Below are 24,694 nucleotides of genomic sequence, written 5' to 3' on the forward strand. Positions count from 1 at the left end.
TACTAAGTTTTATTTATTTGAGTAATCCCTATACTAAGTAATCCCTTAGGCTCGAACTCACCACCCTAGGACCAAGAGTTGTGTGCTCTTCTGACTGAGACAGCCAGGTGCCTCAATAGACTTTATTATTTTTTTTTAATATTTTTTAAATTTATTATTATTTTTTTTAATTTTTGTGTGAGAGAGAGAGTAGGCACAAGCAGGGGAGGGACAGAGAGAGAAAGACACAGAATCCGAAGTAGGCTCCAGGCTCTAAGCTGTTCACGCAGAGCCCTACCCAGGGCTTGAACCCATGAACTATGATGTCGTGAACTGAGCTGAAGTCAGATGCTCAACCGACTAAGCCACCCAGGCACCCCAATAGACTATTTTTGGGAGAAATTTTAGGTTTATAAAAAATCGAGTAGAAAGTAGAGCGTTCCTGTATACCAATCCCCTGCCCCCACCATATTGTTAACATCTTGGGTTCATGTGGTACATTCGCTACAACTTACGACCCAATATTAATACATTATGATGAATGAAAGGCCATACTTTATATTCAGGGTCCACTCTTTCCGTTGCATGGTTCTGTGGATTTTTGAGCAGTGCAAAACGTCACGTACCCACCATGACATTGTCGTGCAGAAGAGTTGTGCCATCCTAAAAATCCTCTGTGCTCCACCTGTCCATCTGTCCCTCCTTCCTCCCAAACCCCTGGCAGCCTCACTGATCTTTGACTGCCTCCGTAGTTTTGCCTTTTCCGGAATATCATACGGTTTCACTCATACAGTATGTAGCCTTTTCTGTTAGGCGTTTTTCACTCAGTAAATATGCATTTAAGTCCCCTCCATGTCTTTATGTGGCTTGATGCTTCATTTCTTTTTAGTGCTGAATAATTTCCTTTGTCTGGATGTAGCACAGTTTTTGTATCTATTTACCTCCTAAAGGGCACCTTGGTTGCTTCCAAGTTTTAGCAATTAGAAGTGAAGCTGGTATACACATTTGTGTGCAGGTTTCTTCGTTCATTCTTCTTTTTTGAATTTTATTTTAACGTTATTTATTTATTAAAGAGAGGCAGGGCAGAGAGAGAGAGAGAGAGAGAGAGGGAGACACAGAATCTGAAACAGGCTCCAGGCTCTGAGCTGTCGGCACAGAGCCCGACACGGGCCTTGAACTCGGGAATGGGGAGATCATGACCTAGGTCGAAGCCAGACACCTTACCAACTGAGCCACCCAGGTGTCCTGTTGCGTGCAGGGTTTTGAGAGGGCATAAGTTTCAACTCATTTGGGTAGATCCCAGGAACATGATCGCTGCATCCCATAGTAAGACTATTGTTGCCTTGTGAGAAATTGCCAAAGCTTTATTTTTTCACATTTATTCAGCACTTTTAGTTATAATGCCACTAACACAGTTAATCCTCCAAATAGCCCCTGGGTTGGGAGTTATTAGCTTCTCCTTCTGGTTAGCATCCTCCAGTTGTATTGCTGAAAGGAACTCTGAAGACCTCTGGACCTTTGCATGTCCTGAGAACAACTGTTGTGCTTTGTAGATGGTGGACCCGTATTTTGAGTGGCCAGGACCTAGGTCACTAAATTCAAGCAAGGCAAACATCAGGGCTTTGAAACCACACTGAGTGTTACAGTGAACACCTTCTCCTTACTATCAAGTCCACCCGCTAGTCAGTACCACCACGTCAGCCAGGGATGCCCCAAGTGGTATTTCATTCGAGGACAAGCGCACTGTGTCTACGGAGTCTCATGGCATTAAGATAGCAACAGCAATAATAAGGGACAACACTGATAACAGCCAGGAATTATCGATGGCTTAGTGTTGTCAGGTTCTTTACATATATTAATTCATTTACCCTCATAGCCACCCTCTGGTTAGGTACCATTGCTAACCACAATGGCGGCTTCTCAGAGATAAGAAGTTCGAGGCTTAGGGAGGCTGGCTAAGTTTCCCAAGCTTCCACAACTATTAGCGATAAAGCCAAATGTGTGCCCATCCGTTCTTGACTCCACTCAACAACGTACTGCACCATGTTTAAGAGCTGGTGACTTAGTCTGCCGGATCGAGGTTAATATTCTGGGTCTACCATTTCACTAGTCACGTAGTCTTGACTTTGCGACTTTGAGCTGCCGTGTGCCCATGTGGAAGGGGGAGAGGAAAACCCACTGTGGCAAATGGTATGCGTTGTCTCCTCAATAGCCATTGCCTCCCCACCGCATAGAACTGTGATATGTGGAGGTGGTATGGAAGAGGGCCCAGGCCTCAGGGAAGATGGTTTCCAATCCCAGCTGAATGAGATGAATCAAAATTGGTATAAACCAGATATGGAAATGGCAGGCAAGGTCTAATTTCATGAGGGGAAATGTGCTAGGGAGTGGGCAACTTTCCAACTAAAAAGACAAAGTGCCCCACAAAGGAGGCTCATTCTTATCTTTTTCTCCTGCCTGGATCTAGGGTAAGATACCTGGAGGTGTAGCAGCCATCTTGCAAGCATGAGGAGACAAGTCAACAGAATGAAATGCCAGAGCAGATAAGACAGAAAAAGCCTGGATCTTTGATAGCACGGTTGAGCTGTTCCACCAGCCTAAGACAGGCGTCTACATCCAGACTGTCTGTTATCGAAACATTGGCTGCTTCTTTACGTCACTCCAAGTTGTCTTTAATTTGCAGCGGAAAACGTTTCGAATGGATACACAGACTTCCGCCAAAGCACAGCCAGTGTCGGGCTGTGTTGGACTAGTACCGTGGTTAAGAGCCCAAATTCCAGAGCCAGAAGTCCCAGGTTCCAATCTCGGCTCCACCATTACTAGGTATAGGGCCTTGGCAAGTCATTTAGCTCTTCCGTGACTCACTGGCCTCGTCTGCAAAATGCTCAGCAAAGGTGTGGTGAGTATTGAATGAAGGATAATGGTCGTTCTTAACCTCATGTGACTAAATATTTTATACAATGATTAGAACACTGCCTGACCCATAGTGTCTATGTACCTGTTTATCCAAAAGAAAAAAGAAAGGAAGAGAAGAAAAAAGAAAAGAAGAGGAAAAAAAAAAGAAAAGAGAAAAGAAAAGAAAGGAAACCATTATTATAGGCCTGGGTTTGGATCTTGATCTAATCATCTGGCCACTTGTGTTGAAACAGACTCTTGACCCTTTCACCACTGAGTCTCATGGAGCATGAAACTCCCCCTAAAGTCTGTCTCAAAGCAGCCCCAGTGGTGGTTTCTTTTTGACAGAAAGGGCCCCTTAGAGAACTGACTTGTGCAGGAGGAGAGGCTGTGGCCACAAAGTCGTGTCATGAAGCGAATGACCAAAATACCCAAACTTGCCCATGCAAATGGGTGTGATCTCCCCGACAGCCCTTTTAGAAGGCTCTAGACTTTCTCGAACTCCTTTTTGAAAGGGTCTTTCCAGCCAGTGGCTTATTCTTTTGAACCTCATATCTTGCAGGGGCAGGGTGGGTGAGGTGGGAAGGAAGGGGAGATACCTGCTTTCCAGGCCCTTCCTTCTTTGCCACAAGGATGAGACAGACCCCTGCCCAGCGTGTAAGGGAGCTGGCTTGCCCTGGGTCTCTCCCACTTTCCACCACACACATTGCCACCCTCTGTAAAGATCAGGGTTGAATTTGGGCATGGGCTAAATGTTTCTTGGAAACATCTTTTGTGAGGTTAAAAAATCAACTGGTAGATGTGTCCATTAGCAAATCTGGTGATATCTTCCTTCAAAATGTGTGTCCATTTCACCCCTTCTCATCCCCTCTTCCGGTGACTTTACAGACCAGGCTGTCTCCCCCTTCTGCCTGGACCACTGCAGTAGCCTGCCTCCAAACGGGCCTGGCTTCTACCCTCCCCTCCCTCCTCTCTCAGCAGCCAGGGAGATCTTTTCAAAATGTAACCCAAATCCTGGGACTCACCTGCTCAAAACCCTTCAGTGGAGTCCCACCCCACCTAGAATAAAATCCAGAATTCCTCTTGTGCCCTATACGGCCCTCCCTGCGTGGACCCTAGGCCCTCGCTTTCTTCCTTTTCTCCTTGCTCACTCCACTCTCCGCACTGGTCTTCTTGCTATAGACCAAACACATCTAAGCGCAGGCTGGCTTCAGGGCCTTAGCACGGAATGGTCCCCTTTTCCGGAACATTCTTTCCCCTGGATACCTGGCTCATTTCCTCACTGCATTCAGATCTCCATTCAGATGTCAACTCCCAGGGAGACCGTCTCTGACCATCCTCCCCCACTACAGTATCCCCCAGGCCCCACTTGCTGTCATTCTCCATAGTTCTCATGTCTTGCTGACATTATTACAGATTTGGTGACTTTTTGCATCTCCCAGCAGAATACAAGCCCTGTGAGGAAAGTATGTTGTTTTGTTCATTCAGATATTCCCAGGCCCCAGAATATTCTGCAGCTGGTGCTCAGTAAATATTAAACTAGGCAAGGCCTTTTGGGGGTGGAAACAAGGTATATCTGACAAAGTCCTAAGCCTGATGTCTCTTGTAAACTCGCGAAGCCGGCTCTGCACCTGCTTCTCGGAAAGCTACAGACAGGTTCCAAACAGTGGGAACAACACTGGGTCGGTGATTAACGTCCCCAAGGGAACCCCCCTGGACGCGCAGGTGACTGGATGACTCCACCCGCATTTGTCTTAGCATCGTCTCCCTCGCATCTGGCTCCCGTTCCCTTCTTGTGCTTCTGGGCACCAGACAAGCAGTGTCACGTTTTGGTGTCTGTACCAGTCAGGCGATGGTTCTCATCTGTGATGGTTCGAAAACAAAGGGGCCCCGTTTCTTGACATTCTCCCCATTGAAAGGCGGGATCTACGTCCTTTCCTGGAGTCCTGTCATGGCTCCAGGCAGCAGAGCCGCAAAGGCTCACGCAGCACCCTCCAGATCTCCTTACTCGCTCCGCGGGAAGCACCGAGGCCGGGGTGCTGAAGAGTCCAAGTGCTGGTGCTCTGGCGTGTGGTCTCAGCTGAGCTCTCAGCCCCCAGTGCTGGCCGACAGCCGCACAAACTGCCATTTTGGACGTTTAGACCTTTTGCACTTTCAGATGACCACAGCCCGGCTGACATCTGACTACAAGGGCAGGGGAAACCCCAAGTCACGACTGCCCAGCCCAGCCCTTCCCAAATTCCTGACCAGAAGCTCATGAGCGGCCTAAAGCGATGGTGTTTTCTGATGCTGAGTTGTGCGATAATTGGAACTCAGCAGAACCCCGCCCACACTCTCTCCCCCCGTACTAAGCACTATGAGCGAATGTTTCTTTAACACCCTGGTCGTCTGATTTCTCACGTGTAAGTTAGGGGTGACCATCTACATTCATGTGGTTGTTGTAGAGCAGAAGCAGGTTTTGTTGCAAACCTAGTCTGGTTCCCAGCACATGCTGTGTTTCCTCAAATCTGAGATGCTACCAGTTGCATGACTCCCTGTTAATTTACGTGTCATTAAGAGAGGAAGAAATGCCTTCATTTAAACGACTGAGCGCCACTTGTCGGATGCATCCATATTTGGGGAAGGTGAAATTTGAAAAGATGTGTGTCTGGGGATCTTTGGTTCCAAGAATCACACACGCCTAGGTAAGCCCAGGCACAGAATTAGATCCCCAAGTTTGAGTTTGGGCGGAATGAGAGGAAAGCTTGAAGCGAATGTGCCTTCTTCGGAAAGTCTCCAACCTGTCATTCTGCTTGACACGAGAAAACACAAAGACCAGTAGAGGTACCCTTGTGGTCCAGGCACAAACTGTCTTCCCCAGGCTGCTCTCAAATGGGAGAGTTCAAATGCTATCAGTCACAGTTATTCAGCAAAAACATATTTTGCACGAGGGATGAAGTCAGATCCCCAGTTTTGGCTGTAAGAGGATAAGCTGTTAGTGGAAGGCTCATCTCTAGTAATAGTAACAGACTGAGCCCCATTTCTCTTCAGGTTTTGAGTCTTTTTTCTTTTCTTTTCTTTTCTTTTCTTTTCTTTTTTTTTTTTTTTTGGACATGAACTAGTAGTGCCTTGTGACATGCCATCCAGTGAGCAAAAGGGGTCTGGGCAGGGGGCAGAATGATGGCAGAGGGGACTCAGACTACATCTAAGGGAGCAGACACGTTAAGAAGCGTCAGCATGCTAGCAGGCTTGAGGCTTAGCCTTCATACGGAATGCCCCATTTGGCCAGTACAGCCTTCATTTGCAAGGTGAGCCCCCTTCAGGACCAGAGAGGTTAAGTCTCTTGCTCAAAGTCACACGGCGTTAGTAGGTCAGCAATCCATCAGACACAGAGCTTGTGCTCTTAACCACATCGCTCTGCCGATCAGGGTGTTTCCAAGAATGCAGACGTGAGTTCACATGAGACTCCAGCCAGCCCAGTGCTCAGCACGGCTGTCTTTCCGGTCTCACTTAACAGAATTCCTTTTCTGTACCTTCTTTCTTTTGCCAATGTGAGTTTTCCACCGATCAGGTTCTTCTTACCTCCTCTTCTCCTTGGTGAAAACCAAAATGTCTTCCAAGGTCCGGCTGACATGAGGCATCTTAACCCTTGTTCCTACAGGGTGAGTCCGGCACCTTGCCCCTAGGGCAGTTTGGCTGGACCTCCTGGAGGTGCTGGTGTGGTGTTTCTGTGGGTCGCTCCTCTTAGACTGGAAGTTTCCTGAGGCTCTAGGGTTAGACCTGAGTCTGAATCCCCCCTCTACAGCTTACGACCTGGGTCCTTGGACAAGTTTCTTTGCTTTCCTGGGCTTTAATTTTTGTATCTATGAAAGGTGATAACTTACTTCTCAAGGTTGTCCTGAACATGAAGTGCGTTTGCTTAGATCACACGATAAGGGCCCTAGACTGTCTGTTATTACATGTGAGGTTCTTGTTCAGTGTCTTTGTGCATCATCGCATCTCGTCCTCACAGCCACCCTCTGAGGTAGGTTCTTTCACTCTCGTCCCCACTGTACAGATGAGGAAGCTGAGGTAAAACCACGTCCCCCTGGCCCCACAGCTAGAAGATGACAAAACCAGACTCGACTCTTGCCTCTGAAACCTGCTCTCTGGATGGGACCCCATTGGAAACCTTATGTGGACGGAGTTCTGAGGAGGTTTTGTCACCAACCAGCCCCTTGGGGTGTGCTTTAATTAAGGTCTTAATTTCCCACTCCTTCCTATCTCGGAGACCTTGATCCTGACTTATAGGAGAAGAATGCTCCAACCAGCTTTGTCTTGGTGAAATGTTTACATACTGCCCATTCCTGCCAATAACAGCTTCCCTCACCTTCTGGCTCTCGCGGGTGGTGGATTATCAGCACCATAATTGCCCATTTATATCGTGAGCTAAAAACATGGATCAGGTTTTTGGCCTTCAAAAGCTCAAGCAAACCCCTAAGTGAAATTCAGATCCCACCTCATTCTCCAATCCAAGGATGTCACGGCCACTGTCATCATGTACCTCGAATGACTTGGCTGGTTGAGTTCCTTTCTGGTTGACTGTATTGCCAATGTCACGGGCACCCCCTAAAATGCAGGCAAAAGAAAGCAGGCATTTCTGATATGTTGTTTTCATGTTTTCCTCAAGGAGCGTCAGTTAAAGTCCCTGAACAAAATAAACTTCATTTTGTTTGCCATAGAATATTCTGAATGAATAGAGTGAGATCCGTCATCCAGGGGTCTGATGCTGGGCAGGCCCTTGAGAAGATTGGGCTCCTCAGAGGAGAAAGTGGGGCAGGGGTGGGTGGGTGCACTCCATTTGGCAGCAAGGCAGAGATCTTCCTGTTTGAAGATGGATCTGGAAAAAGCCGAGGGGCTCAGAGGGTGCTCCCAGGTTGAATCGCAGTCCCAGCTCATTGTGCAGACCAGACAGCCAGTGCCGTGCTTGGGACGGCAGCCATGATGTTGGGCTCCCCTGTTCATGGCAGCACAGGGATTGAAACTGTGGTGGAGGAAGATACCAGGGCAGAAATTATTCAGGACGTGCCCTGTGTCAAGCACTGGGAGAGTCTCCTCAAACATTTGGGGGATTTTCCCTGTATCGACTCATGCTGACTTCTGATGTATTCCCGTTGTCCTCTCTGAGTGATGGGTGACTTCAGTCCATTGAAATGTATAAGAGACCTATTTTATGGCCGAGCATAGGGTCTGTCGTAGATAATGCTGTGTGTGCACTTGAGAGGATGTGTCCTCTGCAGGTTTGGATGCTCCATAGATGTTATTTGTGAAGGCCCGGGACTGTGCCCGGGAGTGGACGGTGTTCATTCTGCAATGCTCCCGGGGGAAGGGCAAGGGCATACGTCCAAGGAGCTGAGAAGGCACAGCCAGGCTCTGACCCTGGGAGGCAGACACTGTACCAGCTTGTTCTCCAAGTGGCCCGACTAAGAAGAAAAGGCTGAGAGCCCTAGAGGGACCTCTGAGGTCAGGAGAAGATGGCTAGAGATTTGCTCAAGGGCGGGGAATTAACCCATGGAAGGGAGCGGACAACCGTGCGCCCTTGAAACTCTCTCCCACGGCCTCTCTCTTCCCTGCACGCGTTCAGCAAACATCCGTCCGAGACTTGATCTTCATAGTTGCTGTGCTAGGCTGCGGGATAAAGGACTCAACATTGCCCCTGCCCTCCCAGAATCTGCAGGGTGCTAGGGATGCAGATAATTAACGGGCAACCTTGCCAAGCAGGGTGGGGGGCGTAGCTGGAAAAGTGCATACCTATCAGAGTATAGTCATTCCTGCCTACCTTCTCCCTCTCTCTTTCTCAGTGACACAGATTCGCAGATAAATGAGAATTTCCACAGGGAAGGTAAAAGATGAAGGAAACATGGTCCTATCTGTAAACCTATTTAGGAAATAATTTCACGAAGGGCAGGGAACTTGTGAGTTCAGAGAGCCTGGCATGCCAGGACCAAAGAGAGAGCTTTGTAACTTGTGTGTGTGTGTGTGTGTGTGTGTGTGTGTGTGTGCGCGTGCGCACATGCCCACACTGGACCCTTTTTTACAAACTGGAGAAGATCTGGGTGCCTTTGGAGAATACTGCTTTTTTTTTTTTTAGTTTATTTTTATTTATTTTGAGAGAGACAGAGACAGCATGACTGGGGGAGGGGCAGAGAGTGAGGGGGGAGAGAGGGAATCCCAAGCAGGCCGCACACTGCCGGTGCAGAGCCCAATGCGGGCCTTGAACTCACTGATCATGAGTTCATGACCTGAGCTGAAGCCAGATTCCAGGCGCTTTAAGAATAAAGCTTTTAGAATACCTATGGTACAACACTCAGGATGACAAAGGAAAACAATGATGTTAAAATGCATCTCCATGCAGGGATCTCCATCGCCCATGCCCCTTCCTGGGAGAGGGGGGGCCTGGAGGTTTCTGGAGTAGCAGAGAGAGATTTTCAGGCAAGAAAGAAAATTCTTTCTACAGTTTGGTAATTCTGTATTTACGGAACTAGCCATCTCCAAGACTCAGATGGCTCTCCCCCCTTTTCCATTTCCCTTTTTGTCCCCCTGGATGGAGGAGGGTGGGAAGTTAAAGGCTGACTTTGATGGGAGGGAGGGAAGCCTGAGGCTGGGTGGTCAGAGAATGTGTTTCTTTGGTAGCCTTTGGGTAACTTGTTAGGCTTTTCTACCCTATTTGAGAGTTTACTGAATAGAGAGGACACCCCGGGAGGGGAGGGTGACCCTGTATGGGAGCTGAAGAGAACCCTGAGGTTCAGGGAGGACCCACGCTCTACTCTGGCAGAGGCTGTGGGCCCCATGAGACCAGACACATTATGGAGGAACTACTGGCAACCGCTTTGCTTATACCCTGCACCCCCCATCCTTATTACCACCCTAGGACCCGAGGCTCCACATTTTACCCATGAGACAACACTGAGCAGAGTTAATCCGAAATCACGCAGCTCCAGCTAGAAGCGGGGGAGCTGAGATCTGACTCCACGTAATCCCAGGCTCTGAGACCCTCATTGTCACTGCACCATGTCCAGCTGCCTGCCGACAGCGTGGAGACCTTGGGTGTGGCTCCTGGAATCAGGTTGCCTGGGTTCCTATCCCAGCTCAACTGTCGAACGGCATGATGATCCAAGGTAAGTTCCTGACCCTGACTGACATTCCCCATCTCTGAAATGGGATGGTTTTATCACCTTACTCGGGGACTTTTGCTGATGACTTCAGAGATAATGCACCTAAAGCTTTGAGCACGCGAGCCTGACGTGTCCGTGCTCGTGAGAGTTGGTTGCTGTGGTTATTATTAGCCCAGCAGGATAAGGAGCAATGTTTGGGGGGCCCTGGGGTGCGGTCGCCCCTCTGTTTACTCCTCCGGCTGGCAGGCGGTCAGGGGTTTGTTTTTCTGGTACGAAGGTTGCCCTCGTGTTCTGGAGTGACCCGGCAGGGCTGAGATTGTCATACAACCCCGCATGCCTGGCCAAGTTCAGCGCTCGCCTTGGCAGCCTGCACGGCCTGTGCCACTGTGGTCGAGGGAACCGCTCGTCTTCAGGCTGTTTCTCACTTTGGAGAAGCCTGACCTTCGCTCAGAGTGATCCTCTATTCCCACGTCACACAGTGGCCCGCTCACCCACTCCCTCCCAGAGCACGACATTTGTTACTCCCCAGGGAGGCAATAAGGTCGCGGCGCCTTCAAGACCCTTGTTTTTCCTTCATCTCTTCCTCTGCCCTCCTAACTCTGCCCCCCACTGGTGTTTCTCAGACACCGGAGGGGGGTGCCATGAGGACCGGGAGGCAGCAAAGAACAGGGCCCCTGGCCTCCAACAGCCAGGGCATCGCTGTTCCAAGCTTCAAGTTCCTTGTTGGCAGAGAACATAGCACGTGGTTTATGTGTACAAACCTTTAAAAATAGATACAACCTTTCATCAGGTTGGGAGACTTGAATGGTTCAATAGGAAAGCCCATGCGAACATATCACAAGCTCTCCTCTTGCTGAGCCCGTGCCTGCCTTCCAGCCAGGGGGTGGCCGCTACTGCCTCGGGCCTCGGGCGGCCCCCACCTCACCTGTCGGGGCTGCAGGGAGGGGCTCAGCGGCTCAGCCTTGCTCCCAGCCCCCAGGGGGCTGCAGACTGAGAGCCTCAGGCTCTGGCCATTGCTGAATTGTCAAGCAGAGGGGATGGCCCCCAGGAGTCCCCAGCGCCCTGCAGCTCATCCCGTCTTCCGGGCAGGGGCCTCAGGCCTTCCTCTGGCCAACCCATCCCCCTTCCCCAGGGGCTGTGGCACCTTTTGCGAAGCTGGTAGGTCCCTTGCCCTCCACACAGCCTTCTATCTCCCCACTTTGGACCTTGTCCTTTCTGTTTCTTGCTGCCCAGGTGCCCATGTTTGATGGCTAAAATGCGGCTCGGCCCAAAGGACCCCTCCCTGAGCTTCACCCGCTGGCCCCGCATCTGGAACAATTGTGCGTATTTTTCAACCTTAAAAATCCACTTTTCAGCCTTCTCGTTTTACGTATGTGACTTATTTGTTGCCACGCTCCATAAGGAAAGGTCTCACCCCCACCAGGCTCAGGCAGCTGGGAAAATGGAATGAATGTGGGCTTCTCTCTGCACCTCTGTTCTCCCATCTGTGAAATGGGAATGACCATTGTAAGTCGCCAGCCTTCTTAAGAGTTGTCATAAGGCTTAAAAGAGGCTCTTGACGTGAACATCTCCTACCTCATGGTCCTGAACATTTAAAAAGATCAGTGAATGAATGATTGATCGAGTGATCGAATGAATGAATGAATGCCTTTATGGTTCTGTTTGCAATTGTCAAAAACAGATAGACTTTTGCTATCATCCGTACTGTCCTTAGGAATTCTGTACTTGTGGCTTGGAAACCTAGGTTCCGGGTTAGACTCCTGAGTCACCCACTTAAGGATGTGATCCAGGCATGAACTGAATCTTCCCACACTGCAGTGACATCATGTAGGACAGGGGTCAGTAAACTATGACCTGTGGGCGACCTCCAACCCACTGCTGCTTTTGTACAGCCCAGAAACTGAAAATGGTTGTTATGTTTTCAAATGTTGTTTACATTTAAAACTTTACATGTTTGCATGTACATTTGATTTAATTTAATTTATATATTTTTAATTTTTTTTTTTAATTTTTATTTTTGAGAGACAGAGATACAGCACGAGTTGGGGAGGGGCAGAGAGAGAGGGAGACACAGAATCTGAAACCGGCTCCAGGCTCTGAGCTGTCAGCACAGAGCCTGACGTGGGGCTCAAACCCACAAACTGTGAGATCGTGACCTGAGCCGAAGTTGGACGCTTAACCGACTGAGCCACCCAGACGCCCCTCATTTTTACATTTGAAAAATAAAAACTCAAAAGAAGAATGCTATTTCCTAACACATGAGAACTATGGGAAATTCAGAGTATCTACAGATGGAATTTTATTGACAGCCCGCCATGCTCGTTCCTTGATGAATTGTCTCTATGGCGACAGGGGGTGCATACCTCGCTTGCACTCTCTAAGGCACAGTTGAGTAGGTGTGACAGACACCACATGGCCCACAACTCACAATTTTTTACTACCCAGCCCTTTACAAAAAGACTTTGCCCAATCCCTGGTCTGTGAGACAGGAGCAATGCTGTATACCCACCCCTCTGTGTGGATGAAGTGTTCAATTCAAGTGCCTAGCACCAAGCGGAAACTCTAGAAAAGTCCATCCCTCCTCTCTCTCCCTTTCCCATCTTCATTCCTTTCCACAGAGAGCTCTTTTATTTCAGGGTCCAAGCCACATAAAACCATAAAAAGAGGACGGCAGGCCGGCTCCCACCATGCCCTGCGCAGACGGGCCTTCAGACAGCAGGGCTGTGTTCATCGGCTCTGTCCCCTGGCCCTCGGCCGCCCCGGCCAGGCCAGTCTGTGCGGCTGCTGAGGGTGGGGCCCCGTCAGAGCCCCCCTGTGTCCTCAGGGACGTCTGGGCCATCGTGTAGGGGTGCCCTAGGGAGCTGCCTCTCTTGCATTTACCAGAGGCTGGTGGTTTCCACCCCATCGTTTCTGCTTTGGGGCATTTCTGGAAGCTGGGCCAGTGCCCCACAATAGGTGCCCACAGCCACACGTTAGCTCAGCTCGGGAAGAGTGCTCAGCAGATGCAGCCTCTGGGCTGGAATCCAGGGTCTTGGTCCCGAACTGCAGGATGGCACACAGTCGTGGCCAGACCCGAGGTTTGGGATCTGGTCTGGCAGCCCAGCTCTGCTCCTCACAAGCTCTGGGATGTCCCCCCTGGGCTTCTTTCCTTCCTCTGGAAAGTTGGGGTGATGGTTTCTCCTGGGGAGGGGCATAGACAGGGTTTTCATCATGTAAGCAGGGTTTTGCCTTTTTCTGCACTGAAACCCTACGCCGAGAACAGCGGCTGGCCTGTGGTGAGCACACAGCAAACACCTGTTATTGAAAAGACATCCACTCAAAAGAGAGAAAGTATGTGGCGTGCCTGTCGCATCATCGGCTCGCATGAAATAGTCACACTGCTGTGTCTGCTCTGAACCAGGAATCAGCACGCTACAGCCCACAAGCCAAATCTGGCCCACTGCCTGATGTTGTAAATAAAGTTTTATTGGAACGCGGCCACACCCATTCACTTACCTGTTGTCCAGAGCTGATCTCCTGCAGCAGCGATGGAGCTCCATCGTTGTGAGAGAAACCTGTGGCCTTGCGAAAGCTAAACTACATCCTATCTGGCTTTTTACAGAAAATCCTCGTGGCCCCTGCTCTGAACGTCGAGGCCACCCTGTCCGCTGGATTTCATTTCCCCCCGATTGCAGGCGTGTGGGCAGTTACAAGTTGAAAACTAGCAGCCGGCTTCAAATACATTTTCTTCATGCCCTCTCTGAAGTACTTCATTTTTCCTTTGACACCTTAATTCTGCCACGCTATTGCAGCATGCTCAGAATAGACTTCTCAATGCCCTGCGGCTCTCACGAGTAAGGTGGTGTTACTCTCATTTCTGGGTAAGAAAACTCAAGCCACCCGTCAATTGCTGGTGTATTCATTAGGGATCGGCCACGTGTCCTGCAATGAGTCTAGGCCTCCTCACAGGAGGAGAGTCAAGATAAAATAAGGATAATGTGCTAGATGCAACTTACTACTCGGTTCCAAGGGATGAAGTGCTGGCCGGGAGCCAAAGGAAGGTCACTGTGTCTGGGGCACAGAGTGCATAGGTTTTTCATTGTTGTGAATGGAGGGACCTTGGACACCTTCACTATGGCGTCATAATAACAAGTTACCTTCACTTGGAGTCAATTTTCCAATCTGTAAAATGGCAACAATGATACTTCACCACATCAGGTTGTTCTGAAGACTAAATGAGATCAAGCTCCTGAAACATAGTAACTACTCAGCTATTTTTATAATAAGTCCTTTATTTCTCAGTTTGGGAGAGAGATAGTCAACAGCTTTTTGCTACATGTTGCCGCTCTCTTAGATGGTCAGGGCCCACGGTTAGGAGCCTCTTACAACTTTGATTTTGGGGGCAGTGAGAAGGATCTTCCTGGGTACCACGTACTAAGGGCTCCCTGTCCACGGTGCCAGCTGAACAAGGCGGGGTCATTGTCTAGTTACCACTTCATGGTCAGCAGATCTTTTTCTTCCTTTCCCTCTACAAAGACAGAATAACAGGCTTCCAGGTCCCTATGCCCCAAGGAAGAGACTGACCAGGAACCCATGAAGGCTGGGTTCAATGAGACAAGTACATCCTTGCAAGTAAAGGTGCAGAAAGTCAGCCAGGACTTCCAGGCGTGGAGCCTGGTCACTTCTGTCTTGTTCATGGCTTAGAACAGCGCCTGGAACATGGTAAATGGTTCATAAATGTTGGGGAGGATAAACAGTCCTCTCTTGTGAATGTCACAGTGCCTGCTGTCCTCAGAGGCTCTGGCTTCCTGTGTCTCTTAGACTGTGATGCCATGATGCCAACAGGTGAGGTCCAAGCTCAGAGTGAGAGCACACAGCAGCCCTGCCTGGCCCTCCCCGTGTCCCCGGTCCTACCACATTTCCTCTGCATCACCTGTCCAGGCTTCTCATCACTGAGTCTGCTGTTCCCCCTGTGCCCAGGGCTCTTCCCACCATTGCCCCTAGCCCAGCCCTGTAAGGTACAGGAAACCAGCCAACAGGACCCTGGCCCCAGCCACATCTGGATCTCCAGGCTCAATCTCCATCTATACCGGGGAATGTGAAATTACAGTCTGCAGGCCAGATCTGGTCAGTGGTCGGTTTTTGTAAGGACCTTGGACTGAGAATGGTGTTTACATTTCCAGAGGGTTGAAAATTTTAAAAAGAATGCACAACAGAGACTATATGGCTGACGAAGCCCAAAACACTGACTCTCTCGTCCTTTATAGAAAAGGCTTGCTGACTCCTGGCCCAGATAGTCCTCTGATACACTAGCCGGGAGGACCAACTGTGTGAACCAGGCCCCGTGTCAGGGCTTCAGGCTTGGAGTTATTTCTTGCCACTTACCAACCCCGAGGCAGGTGGGGTTCTCGTCCCTTGTAGAGATGGGGGAAATTGAGGCATAAGAGGTTAATTCACTTGCCTGAGAATCTAAATAAATGGCAGAGCCAGGATTCAAACCCAGACAGGCAGGTTTTTTAATCATGGTGCCATTTTTCTTCTGGACACTGCCTAGCACAAGCTTTAGGACTCGCCCATACTCTATCCCATTCCGGACCCCTTGTCGCAGAGATGAACTTCAGAAAACACCGCCCTCTGCCAGCATGAGTTTCTGTCTTCCTCTGACCCACAGTCAGTGACCAGGTGTTTGGTACCCCCGCCTCCTCTCCCCTCCCGGCCACCCCCCAAGACAGTTCATCTCCTGTGTGGCTGACAAGGCTGTGCTGCCTCTGTCTGCCCCATGCAGTGGCCTGGAACCCTATTCTGTCCTGCTCCCTGAGTCCTGACGCTTTTCCATGAGCTGGATCTGAAGTTGTTCCCACTGAGTCTCTCTTCCTGGGGCATCCCTGTGCCCTCTTGTCTCTGCTTCCTTCCACCCATCTTGTCCCTCCCATGAGGAACTGGATTCATGGCCTCGGGTCAAGAGTGCACACGTGGGAGGTGCAGTTAACTCCTGGTACCGGGCCTGGACCCTTTGTAGCCCAAGGACTGCGGCTGAGATCCTCCCCTCCTGGGAGAAAGGGGAGAAGAAGCCCCTGGGTTCAGAGTAACATGGAGGACAGCCCAGAGGTGGGGTTGCAACCCCGGGGAAACATTGCACTTCAGGGCTGTGCAGGTGGAGTGGTGCCTTTCGATCAACAGTCTAAGCGCAGGGGCACAGGAGGGGTAAGAATGGAAAGACAGCTGCCAAGAGGAACAGAGAGCTTCTCAAATCACCCCCAGCCGGTCTCCTCCCCACAGCACCAGCCCGGCTTTGACAAAACCCGCCCTTCCGGTAGTAGTCCCTCCACCTTGGCTGGAAATCACTGTGTGCAGAGTGAAGACAGTGGCCATCTTCTAGTGTGACAGTGGACAGGTTACTTAGCGCTCTGTACCTTACATTCCTCTTTTTTTTCAGATGGTGATGGTGGTAAGTACGTGGTAGGGTCTTATTCATAGATCACATGCTCCTGGCACTTAGTAGGTGCTGAGTGTGAGAATGACTCCCCCGGGGGATGCTGAATTGTGAGCCCTTCCCAGGTCATCCTGGGAAGGATGCTCTCAAGAACGCTCTGCAATTGAGGATGTACTGGAGGCCCCTAGGTCAAGGCTGGCAGGAGAGGCCTCTCAAGGGCCCGACCAACATGCTGTGTTTCTCCTGCTGAGGCTGAAGAGGCAGACACTCTCCAGACTGGAGAGTCTCGCCAGCGTCTCAGACTTCTGATTCCCCTGGCTTCGTGTCCACCTTTCTGTGGTCTTCTCCATCCTTGGTAATGACAACGCCAACTCTTCAGTCGCTCAGCCTTGGAGTCAGTTAACCTTGGTCTCCCCATCACTCACCTATCCTATCCAGACCATCAGCAAACCATACCCAGAATATCATGCCCTCTCACCACCCCAAAGCCCCTACCTGGGTCCCAGCCACCATCATTTCTTGCCTGCATTAGTACGACAGCCCCTGACGGGTCTCTGCATCTGCCCTTTGCCCCTCTACAATCTGTTCTCACAGCAACAGCCAGAGTCACCCTTGGAAATCAAGCCGGGGCACCTGACCTTTCTGCTCCAAACCCCCCCGCAGGCTTCCCATCCTGTTCAGAGTAAAAGCCACGGGCCTTGCAACGGTCTGGGAGGCCCATGTGAACCAGCCCCGCTACCCTGACCGTGCCCTCGTTCCTTCTGTCCTGTTCATCCCACCTGCCATCCTGCCCCTGCCCTCTCGCAGACACTCGAGCTCCGCTCAGCAGCTTGCTCTTGCTGGACTCCCTCATCACCGCTCACTCCCTTAGCTCTTCCGGGCCTTTGTTCTGGCCTTACCACCTCAGCCAGGCCTCCCCTGGCCACTATTTCACATTCACCGTCGTACCCACCCCCCCCCCCCCACCACCACTCTGCAACTCTCATTCTTCTCTTTCCTGCCTTTATTTTCCTCCGTTGTTCTTGGCACCTTGTACCGTGCCTCACGATTGTGTGAGTTGATCCATTAGTGCCCCTTATCTCGCTGGAGATTCAATTCCAGGGTGGGGGGAGCAGGGATTTCTGTCTTAGCCCCCGCTGAGAACCCCACCTGTGACATGGTAGCACTCTGTAAATATTTGTGGAATGAATGAATGACCTTAGACCAAAGACAGCCGGCACAGAAAATAAACCTCTATTTCAAGCAAAAGCCTTTTGGTTTTATTTATATATATATACATACATATGTATATATATATGTATATATATATATGTATACGTATATATATATACATATACATATACATATATATATACACATATATATATACACACACATATATATATACACACACACACACATATATATGTATGTGTATATATATACACACACACATATATATGTATATGTGTATATATATACACATATACATATATATATGTAAATATATATATGATAAAATATATGTGTTTTATATATTTATATATGGCTGAAAGTTTCAAGCATGTATATCATATATAGACATAGCATGTATATCAAGATATATATAAAAAGTTCGTGTGTGTATATATATCTCTCAAAGACCAAAATATATTTTATATATATAACCGAGGTGCCATGTTTTTTGCAAAGGAGGACACTTTCTGGCTTCCCTGGCTGCCTGCCAAGATGCACTCAAGCCGTGATGTACAGTCAACGGGGTACTTTTCGCCTCTGGTTTTCCAGACTGGAGAGCACATCATTGCCAGGAAGTTTCTGCCTCACTCTTAGTTCCCCAGGGTGGCCTGCCAGTCACCGGCGTGGTACCTCAGACAATGGAGATGCAGGGGCCGTGATTCCCTGCCTGTATGTCAAGGTCTTCGACGCCCACTTGCGCATGAGCTGGAAGAGGCGTGCCCGTCTCAGAGCGTGAAGAGCTGGCGAAGTCCCCACAGTTTCTCTCTGTCTCCTGGACCTACTTTCCCCTCTTCACAGTGGCTTCTTTGTGTCCCCCAAGGGGCCATCTCCTGCCCCTCCAGCTCATCTCCAGCTCGTGGCTTTGCTGACTCCTCACCTACCTGTGCTGTTTTCTGTACTGCATAGAACTGGGTCCTCCAGGAAGACATATTGGAGTCCTGACCCACAGCAACTGTGAGCGTGACCTTATTTGGAAATAGGGTCTGTGCGGACATAATCCAGTTTAGATGAAGTCATTCTGGATCAAGATGGCCTCCAATCCAGTCATGGTGTCTTTGTAAGAGAGATGGACAGATGGGGAGAAGGCCGTGTGAAGGCAGGGGCAGACATGGGTGGGGAAGCTTCTGCAAGCCATGTGGTGTGTAAGGTTGCTGGCCCACCACAAAGGCTAGGGGAGGCCAGGAAGGACCTTGCCTTTCAGGTGTCAGAGGGAGCATGGCCCCATGGACACCTTGATTCAAGACCTTCATCCTCCGGAACTGCGACAGAATAAAGTTCTGTGGTTTTAAGCCTCCCAGTCTGTGGAGCTTTGGCCACCCCAGGAGACCCACACACTCCCCTCCACCCTTCAGTCTCCTCCTCAGTGTCACCTCTTTGTTGAGTTACCCACCCGGGGCACATTTTACCATTCTTCCATCAGGTGCTTATTACCGTGTGTGATTCTGTTTTGCAAGCTTCCCCTGGTGCTCATAAGCCCTCTGCCGTGTCCATATTGCTCCCTGCGTGTCCTCAGTCTCTAACACAGCATCTGCACACACTGGGTGGGCAATAAAGTATTTGTAGGAGGCATGCATTGCAGTCCAGGGGAATCTTCCAGACTTACAGAATTAGTTCGTGTCATAGAATCTCCAGTCAGAAGATGACCCTGGGTACTTCCCCTAGAAATCCTCAAAGTGCAATTATTCAAATCGAGTTGTTCAACCCAAGTCAGTTGCAGTAAAACAAGAGAGACTTGAGAGTCGGTGAGTACTTTCCCAGCTAGGGTCTGTTCTCACTGCTTAGCCTGAATGTGTTTTCCTGCCAAGAATCAAAAATGAGTTTAACCAGGGGGTTAGCAACACCTTAAATAGAAGAAACACCTCCAAAAATACAAGTTCTTTCGCACTTACCCTCCTCCTCAACCTCCCTCCCAGCCGCCCATCACCGGGACCTCCCAGTCTTGTCTCCGAGCCCTATTTCAGACCTCTCCAAATCCTGTGGTGTTTTCCCTTCTTGGGCTTTAGATGGAGATGTCTGGTAGGTGCTTTTAGGTGGTTCTAGAATTGACATCTCTTCCGAGACTCGTCTGGCCCATGAACTTGGAGGCTTGGCCTCTAATGAATTCAGAATGGCCTTTATTGAGCACCTACAATGTGCCGGCTGTGCCCAGCAGGGAAGTTTCACAGTCTGTAGCCTCCTTTCCTTTCCATGTAATCTGTTCCAGAAATCTATGTTTGCCATGAAGTGATCTCACTTCAGAGCTATTTTACTGATGAGGTAACTGAAACTCAGAAAGGTTAAGTAATTTGCCTAAGATCACACAGTCAGTAAGTGGTAGAGCCCTTTTCAAACCTGGGTCTGTCTGACTTCCAAGCTAGTGGGGTTTGTGTTTTTTCCTCTAAATTTACAAACGATGAAAGTGACCCTAGTCAGAAATTGCGTTATTGATAGCAAGGAGTTTTATTTTATAAGGATTCGGCTGTGCCTGGGACTGTGGTATCAAGGGTCTTCCAGGAGCCTGTTGGGAGGGGTTTATGGACCTGGGACCCTTGATAGGCGCTCAGGACGCTCCACTGACCTGCCAAGCACTCTGGCTGGGGGGGTCATCTGCTCCCAGCACTCTACTTCCTGACTCTGGGCATTAGACTGGCCATTTCTCTCCTCCAGCCTCGGTTTCCCCAACCATAAAATTAAAACTCAGATTCAGTGATCTTGGAGCAGCTGTCCTGCCCTGATAACCTAGGACGTTAGCACCCTGGGGCTGCAGCCACCATTCTCCCGTGTCCCTCCAAATCAAACCTTCCACTTATTCCTGGAGCCCATGGTCTAGTCATCCATGCAGGTCCCTGCTGTCAGAGGCCCCCCTTCCCCATCTCTCCCCACTCCTGCACTTCACAGCCTCTTCTTTCCTGGAGCCAGTCCTGCTGGGACAGGTTTCTTCACCTCCCTGTTCTCCTCTAAAACCTACCTCGTTGGCTCATTGTGAGGATGACCCCAAACGAAGTCAGAACCAGCGTCCACGGCTTTCTAGGGGCCGAGCTGTGTGGCATTGGCCCAGAGGCAGACTCTGGAGCTCGGCAGATGTGCTCAAATCTTGGCCATGACACTTACCCCTTTCCCAGCTGTGTGGGTATGCGCAAGTTGCTTTACTTCTCTGTGCCTTAATTTTGTTTTTTTTTTTAAGCTTACTTATTTATTTTGAGAGAGAGCAAGAGTGAGCGAGCTTGGGGAGGGTCAGAGAGAGAGAGAGAGAGAATCCCAAGCAGGCTTTGTACTGTCAGCACAGAGCCTACTGCAGGACTTGAACTCACAAGCTATGGGATCACGATCTGACCCCAAATTAAGAGTCGGACGCTTAACTGACTGAGCCACCCAGGCGCCCTCAGGTTTTTCTTTTGTAAAGTGCAAACCCATCTACTGGCTTGTTATGAGGGTTGAAAGTGTTCATATTTGTAAAGCACATGAAATAGTGGGGGCCACATGGCGAGTGTTATCTCAGAGTTGGCCATCGTTATTAGGTCAACTGATTCTCAAATGAGCCTGATGTAGGAGTGCTCTTCCTATCCTCATTTTATAAACGGGGAAGGTGAGTAACTTTGCCAAGGCCCTGACCCCATGTTGGCTAGCAGGGTCATAGCCTTCAGCTATTCTGGCTGGCAGAAATGGGGGGGGGGTGGGTGGGTAGGTTCTCCGAGTGAGTTGAATGGTCTGCCATAGCCGTCTTGAAATTCTGAATACTTGTATCTGAATTTGTGCTTGGGACGTAAAGTCCTGCCTCCTATCACCTTCTTGCCTCCTCGGATGGGTTCCTGGCTGTCCCCTCCCTTCCCTTGCCACCTCTGGCACCTACCCTCTGCTCCTGCTGGGGACTGGGGTCCAGGCATGCGAAGGGGCAGGTGGCGGGACGGGGCTGTGGGCATCTGTGAGGGGCTGCACGCACCCCAAAAGCATTCCCGAACTTGACATTAAACAGCAAACAGGAGCGCCTGGGGGGCTCAGTTTGTTGAGCATCCGACTCTTGATTTCGGCTCAGGTCATGTTCTCATGGTTCATGAGTTTGAGCCCAGCATCGGGCTCTGTGCTGACAGTGCGGAGCCTGCTTGGGGTTCTCTCTCTGCCCCTACCCGGCTTGCGTGCTCTCTCAGGATAAATAGAATAAAAAAAAGAAAAAAAAAAGATTTTAAATAGCAAACAAACAGTTCACAACAGATCAGGACAGAGGTTGCAGAATAAAGTAAAAAGCTTTGCTTCTTCCAGTTGGAACAAGAGACCCTGCGTTTTCACTTTGCACTGGATGGGCCTTGCTGATTACGTAGCCAGCCCTGGGCACCTAGCACGTCATAGGCGGACGCGAAATGGTAGTTCTCTTCCCCTTCAACAAAACCCCCCCCCAAATGCTTACTCTGAGTTCAGCAATTCAGTGCCGTTGGCTCTGGCTCTTGATTGACCGGTAGAAACAAAGTCTTTTGATGAGAACCCAGACGGTGGTACTTTTACTCCTTTCCACAAAGATGCTTTCCCCAGAGGCTCCTAAGGTCTTCGCATGATTTGCACCCCAAATGTGGGCCATTTTCCAACCGGCAGCCCTGTTTGGTAGCGGATGATAGGGAAATCTTACTTTTTCCTTCTTCTGTTGCTATAATCTTCAGACGCGAAGTGTTCTCTTGAAGAGGCACCGTGGGCAATCACTTTATGCAAACGCAGCATCTCTGAGGCTGCCGAGGCTGGGCCGGCCACGGAGGAATGAAGGGTGGACCGCGGGAGCCGGGCAGTGCGCCACCAGGGAGGCCCCACCCGTAGGTCTTGGCATCGGTCCGCTGCTGTCCCCGTGACTTTGGGGAGGGGACCCAGGCCACGGCGGGAGAAGGTGGGAGGCTGACAGCCACGCCGCAGGAACCTCAGAGCCACGGGGTAGGGGAGCCCCTCGTTTGGCCTGGGCCCCACGTGACAGACGGGGCTCCCCGGAGCCGAGTAAGCGGCACCCCAGGCTGAGCCCAGGTACCGCTGCAGATCCGCGTCCGGTGAGGGGCCTCCGATGAAGTGGAATGGACAAGGTGCCTTGCTGGGAGCAATGTCTTCTTGCCAGCCACGGCACGTTCTGCAGATGGAACTTTCCAGAAAGAGTGAGGGATGCAGGAGGAGCCCTCCAGGGAAGCTCAGGAAGGAGGCAAGGTGGCCTGGGGTTACATAGCAGTACGGGGACAGTGGGGCCCCAGCCAGTTCCCTTTCGTTGGAAGCTGTCCTGTCTCTGAAAGCCTGCCGCCCCGGCAGCCAGGCCGGTCTCCTCGGCACGGCTGCTTTGGGCGTCTTTGAAACCCTGGATGTGGCAGTTCACACTGTGGACCCACTGAGGCATCCGTGCATCTTCATTGTTCGTATGCCTGTTCTCAACCGCTCCCCAAAGTTACCACCCCCGGCCCCACCCCCCTGCCCAGCTCCGCGGCTCCAACAGCAGTGAGTTTTGTCATGTCCTTGAGAGGGGGACAAGACTGGTTTGGGTCAGAATCCAGATAGCACTCTGGACTCCCAACATGTGGTCACGTATATGCTTTTTACTTGTGTTTTGCCATTTTCTGATAGTAGCTGACATTTACTGACTTCTGTCTATAAGCTTGGCCCCCTTGCTGAGCATTCTATATATATAATCCTTTCAATCGTTTCTTTTTTCTCTTCTCTTCTCTTCTCTTCTCTTCTCTTCTCTTCTCTTCTCTTCTCTTCTCTTCTCCCCTCCCCTCCCCTCTCCTCTCCTCTCCTTCCCCTCCCCCCCTTTCTCCCTCTCCTCCCCCTCTCCCTCCCCTCTCCTCTCCTCTCCTCCCTTCCCCTCCCCTCTCCTCTCCTCTCCCCTCTCCTCTCCTCTCCTCTCCTCTCCTCTCCCCTCCCCTCCCCTCCCCTCCCCTCCTCTCCTCTCCTCTCCTCTCCCTCCCCCTCCCCTCCCTTTCCCCCTCCCCTCCCCTTCTCCCTCCCCTCTCCTCTCCTCTCCTCCCTTCTCCTCTCCTCTCCTTCCCCCTCCCCTCCCTTTCCCCCTCCCCTCCCCTTCTCCCTCCCCTCTCCTCTCCTCTCCTCCCTTCCCCTCCCCTCTCCTCACCTCTCCCCTCTCCTCTCCTCTCCCCTCCTCTCCTCCCCTCCCCTCCTTTCCCCTCCTCTCCTCTCCCCTCCTCTCCTCTCCTCTCCTCTCCTCTCCTCTCCTCTCCTCTCCTCTCCTTTCCTTTCCTCTCCGGTCAAGTAAGCTCTAGGCCCAATGTGGGGCTTGAACTCACGACCCCGAGATCAAGAGTCTCATGCTCTACCAACTGAGCCAGCCAGGTGTCCCTCCTCTCTTTTCTATTGAGATATAATTTACATACAACAAAATGCAAAGGTCTTAAGTGCTGAGTTTGGTGAGTTTTGACAAATGTATAGACTCACGTACCCATCCGTCACCCCCAAGTACCCACCCGTTACCCCAAATACAAATATAGGATATGTCCATCCTTCCAGAAATGTCCTCGAGCTTCTTCCGCTCAGTCTCCTACCACCCTCACATGAAGACAACCACTGTTCTGATTTCTGTCACCACGGATGCTGCAGGCTCATTGCTGAGTTCTAGAATTTTTGAAGGAAGTCCTTCTCTTTCATGTCTGACTCCCTTCGCTCGTGGAGTGCTTATGATATTCGTCCGGGTAGGCCCATGGCTGTTCCTTTCTGTTGCTGGCCACTGTCCCGTTGTCTGGATACACACAAACCCTGTGTATGCCTTCATCTATCGATGGACATTTGGGCTGTTTTCAGTTTGGGGTGATTCTGAGGAAGCCTGCTATGAGCTTTCACGCACATGGCTGTGTGTAGACGTGTGTCTTGGGGAAATACCTAGGAGTGGAATTGTTGGGTCATATGTTAAGTGTATTTTTAGTTTTCTAAGCAGCTGCCAAACTGTTTTTCCGAGGGGCTGTATCACTACTGTACTCCCGCCCATGCTGTCACCGACACTTGGTGTTGACAGTCTTTTTTGCTTTGGCCGCCCTGCTTGGTGGCTGGAAATGGTATCTCGTTGTTGTCGTTCGCATTTTGCCGATGACTCAGGTGCATCGAGCACCTTGTTATG

General features: G+C 50.4%; 1 long non-coding RNA gene across 5 annotated transcripts in view; it reads left to right on the top strand.

Moving 5' to 3' along the window:
* LOC102951043 overlaps positions 1-24,694 on the top strand; it is a 274,243-nt gene that overhangs the window by 240,867 nt on the left and 8,682 nt on the right. For 4 of the 5 annotated variants that reach the window (XR_006213224.1, XR_006213223.1, XR_006213225.1 and 1 more), the window contains 3 exons: positions 2,447-2,878; positions 9,764-10,010; positions 11,241-11,326. This is a non-coding gene — a long non-coding RNA (uncharacterized LOC102951043). Of the gene's footprint in view, positions 1-2,446; positions 2,879-9,763; positions 10,011-11,240; positions 11,327-13,608; positions 17,658-24,694 lie in introns of those variants that run through there. The other variant, XR_001509678.2, reaches the window with a different exon arrangement.

Source organism: Panthera tigris, chromosome F2 (assembly GCF_018350195.1).
Source record: "Panthera tigris isolate Pti1 chromosome F2, P.tigris_Pti1_mat1.1, whole genome shotgun sequence".
NCBI classification, from domain to species: Eukaryota; Metazoa; Chordata; class Mammalia; order Carnivora; family Felidae; genus Panthera; species Panthera tigris.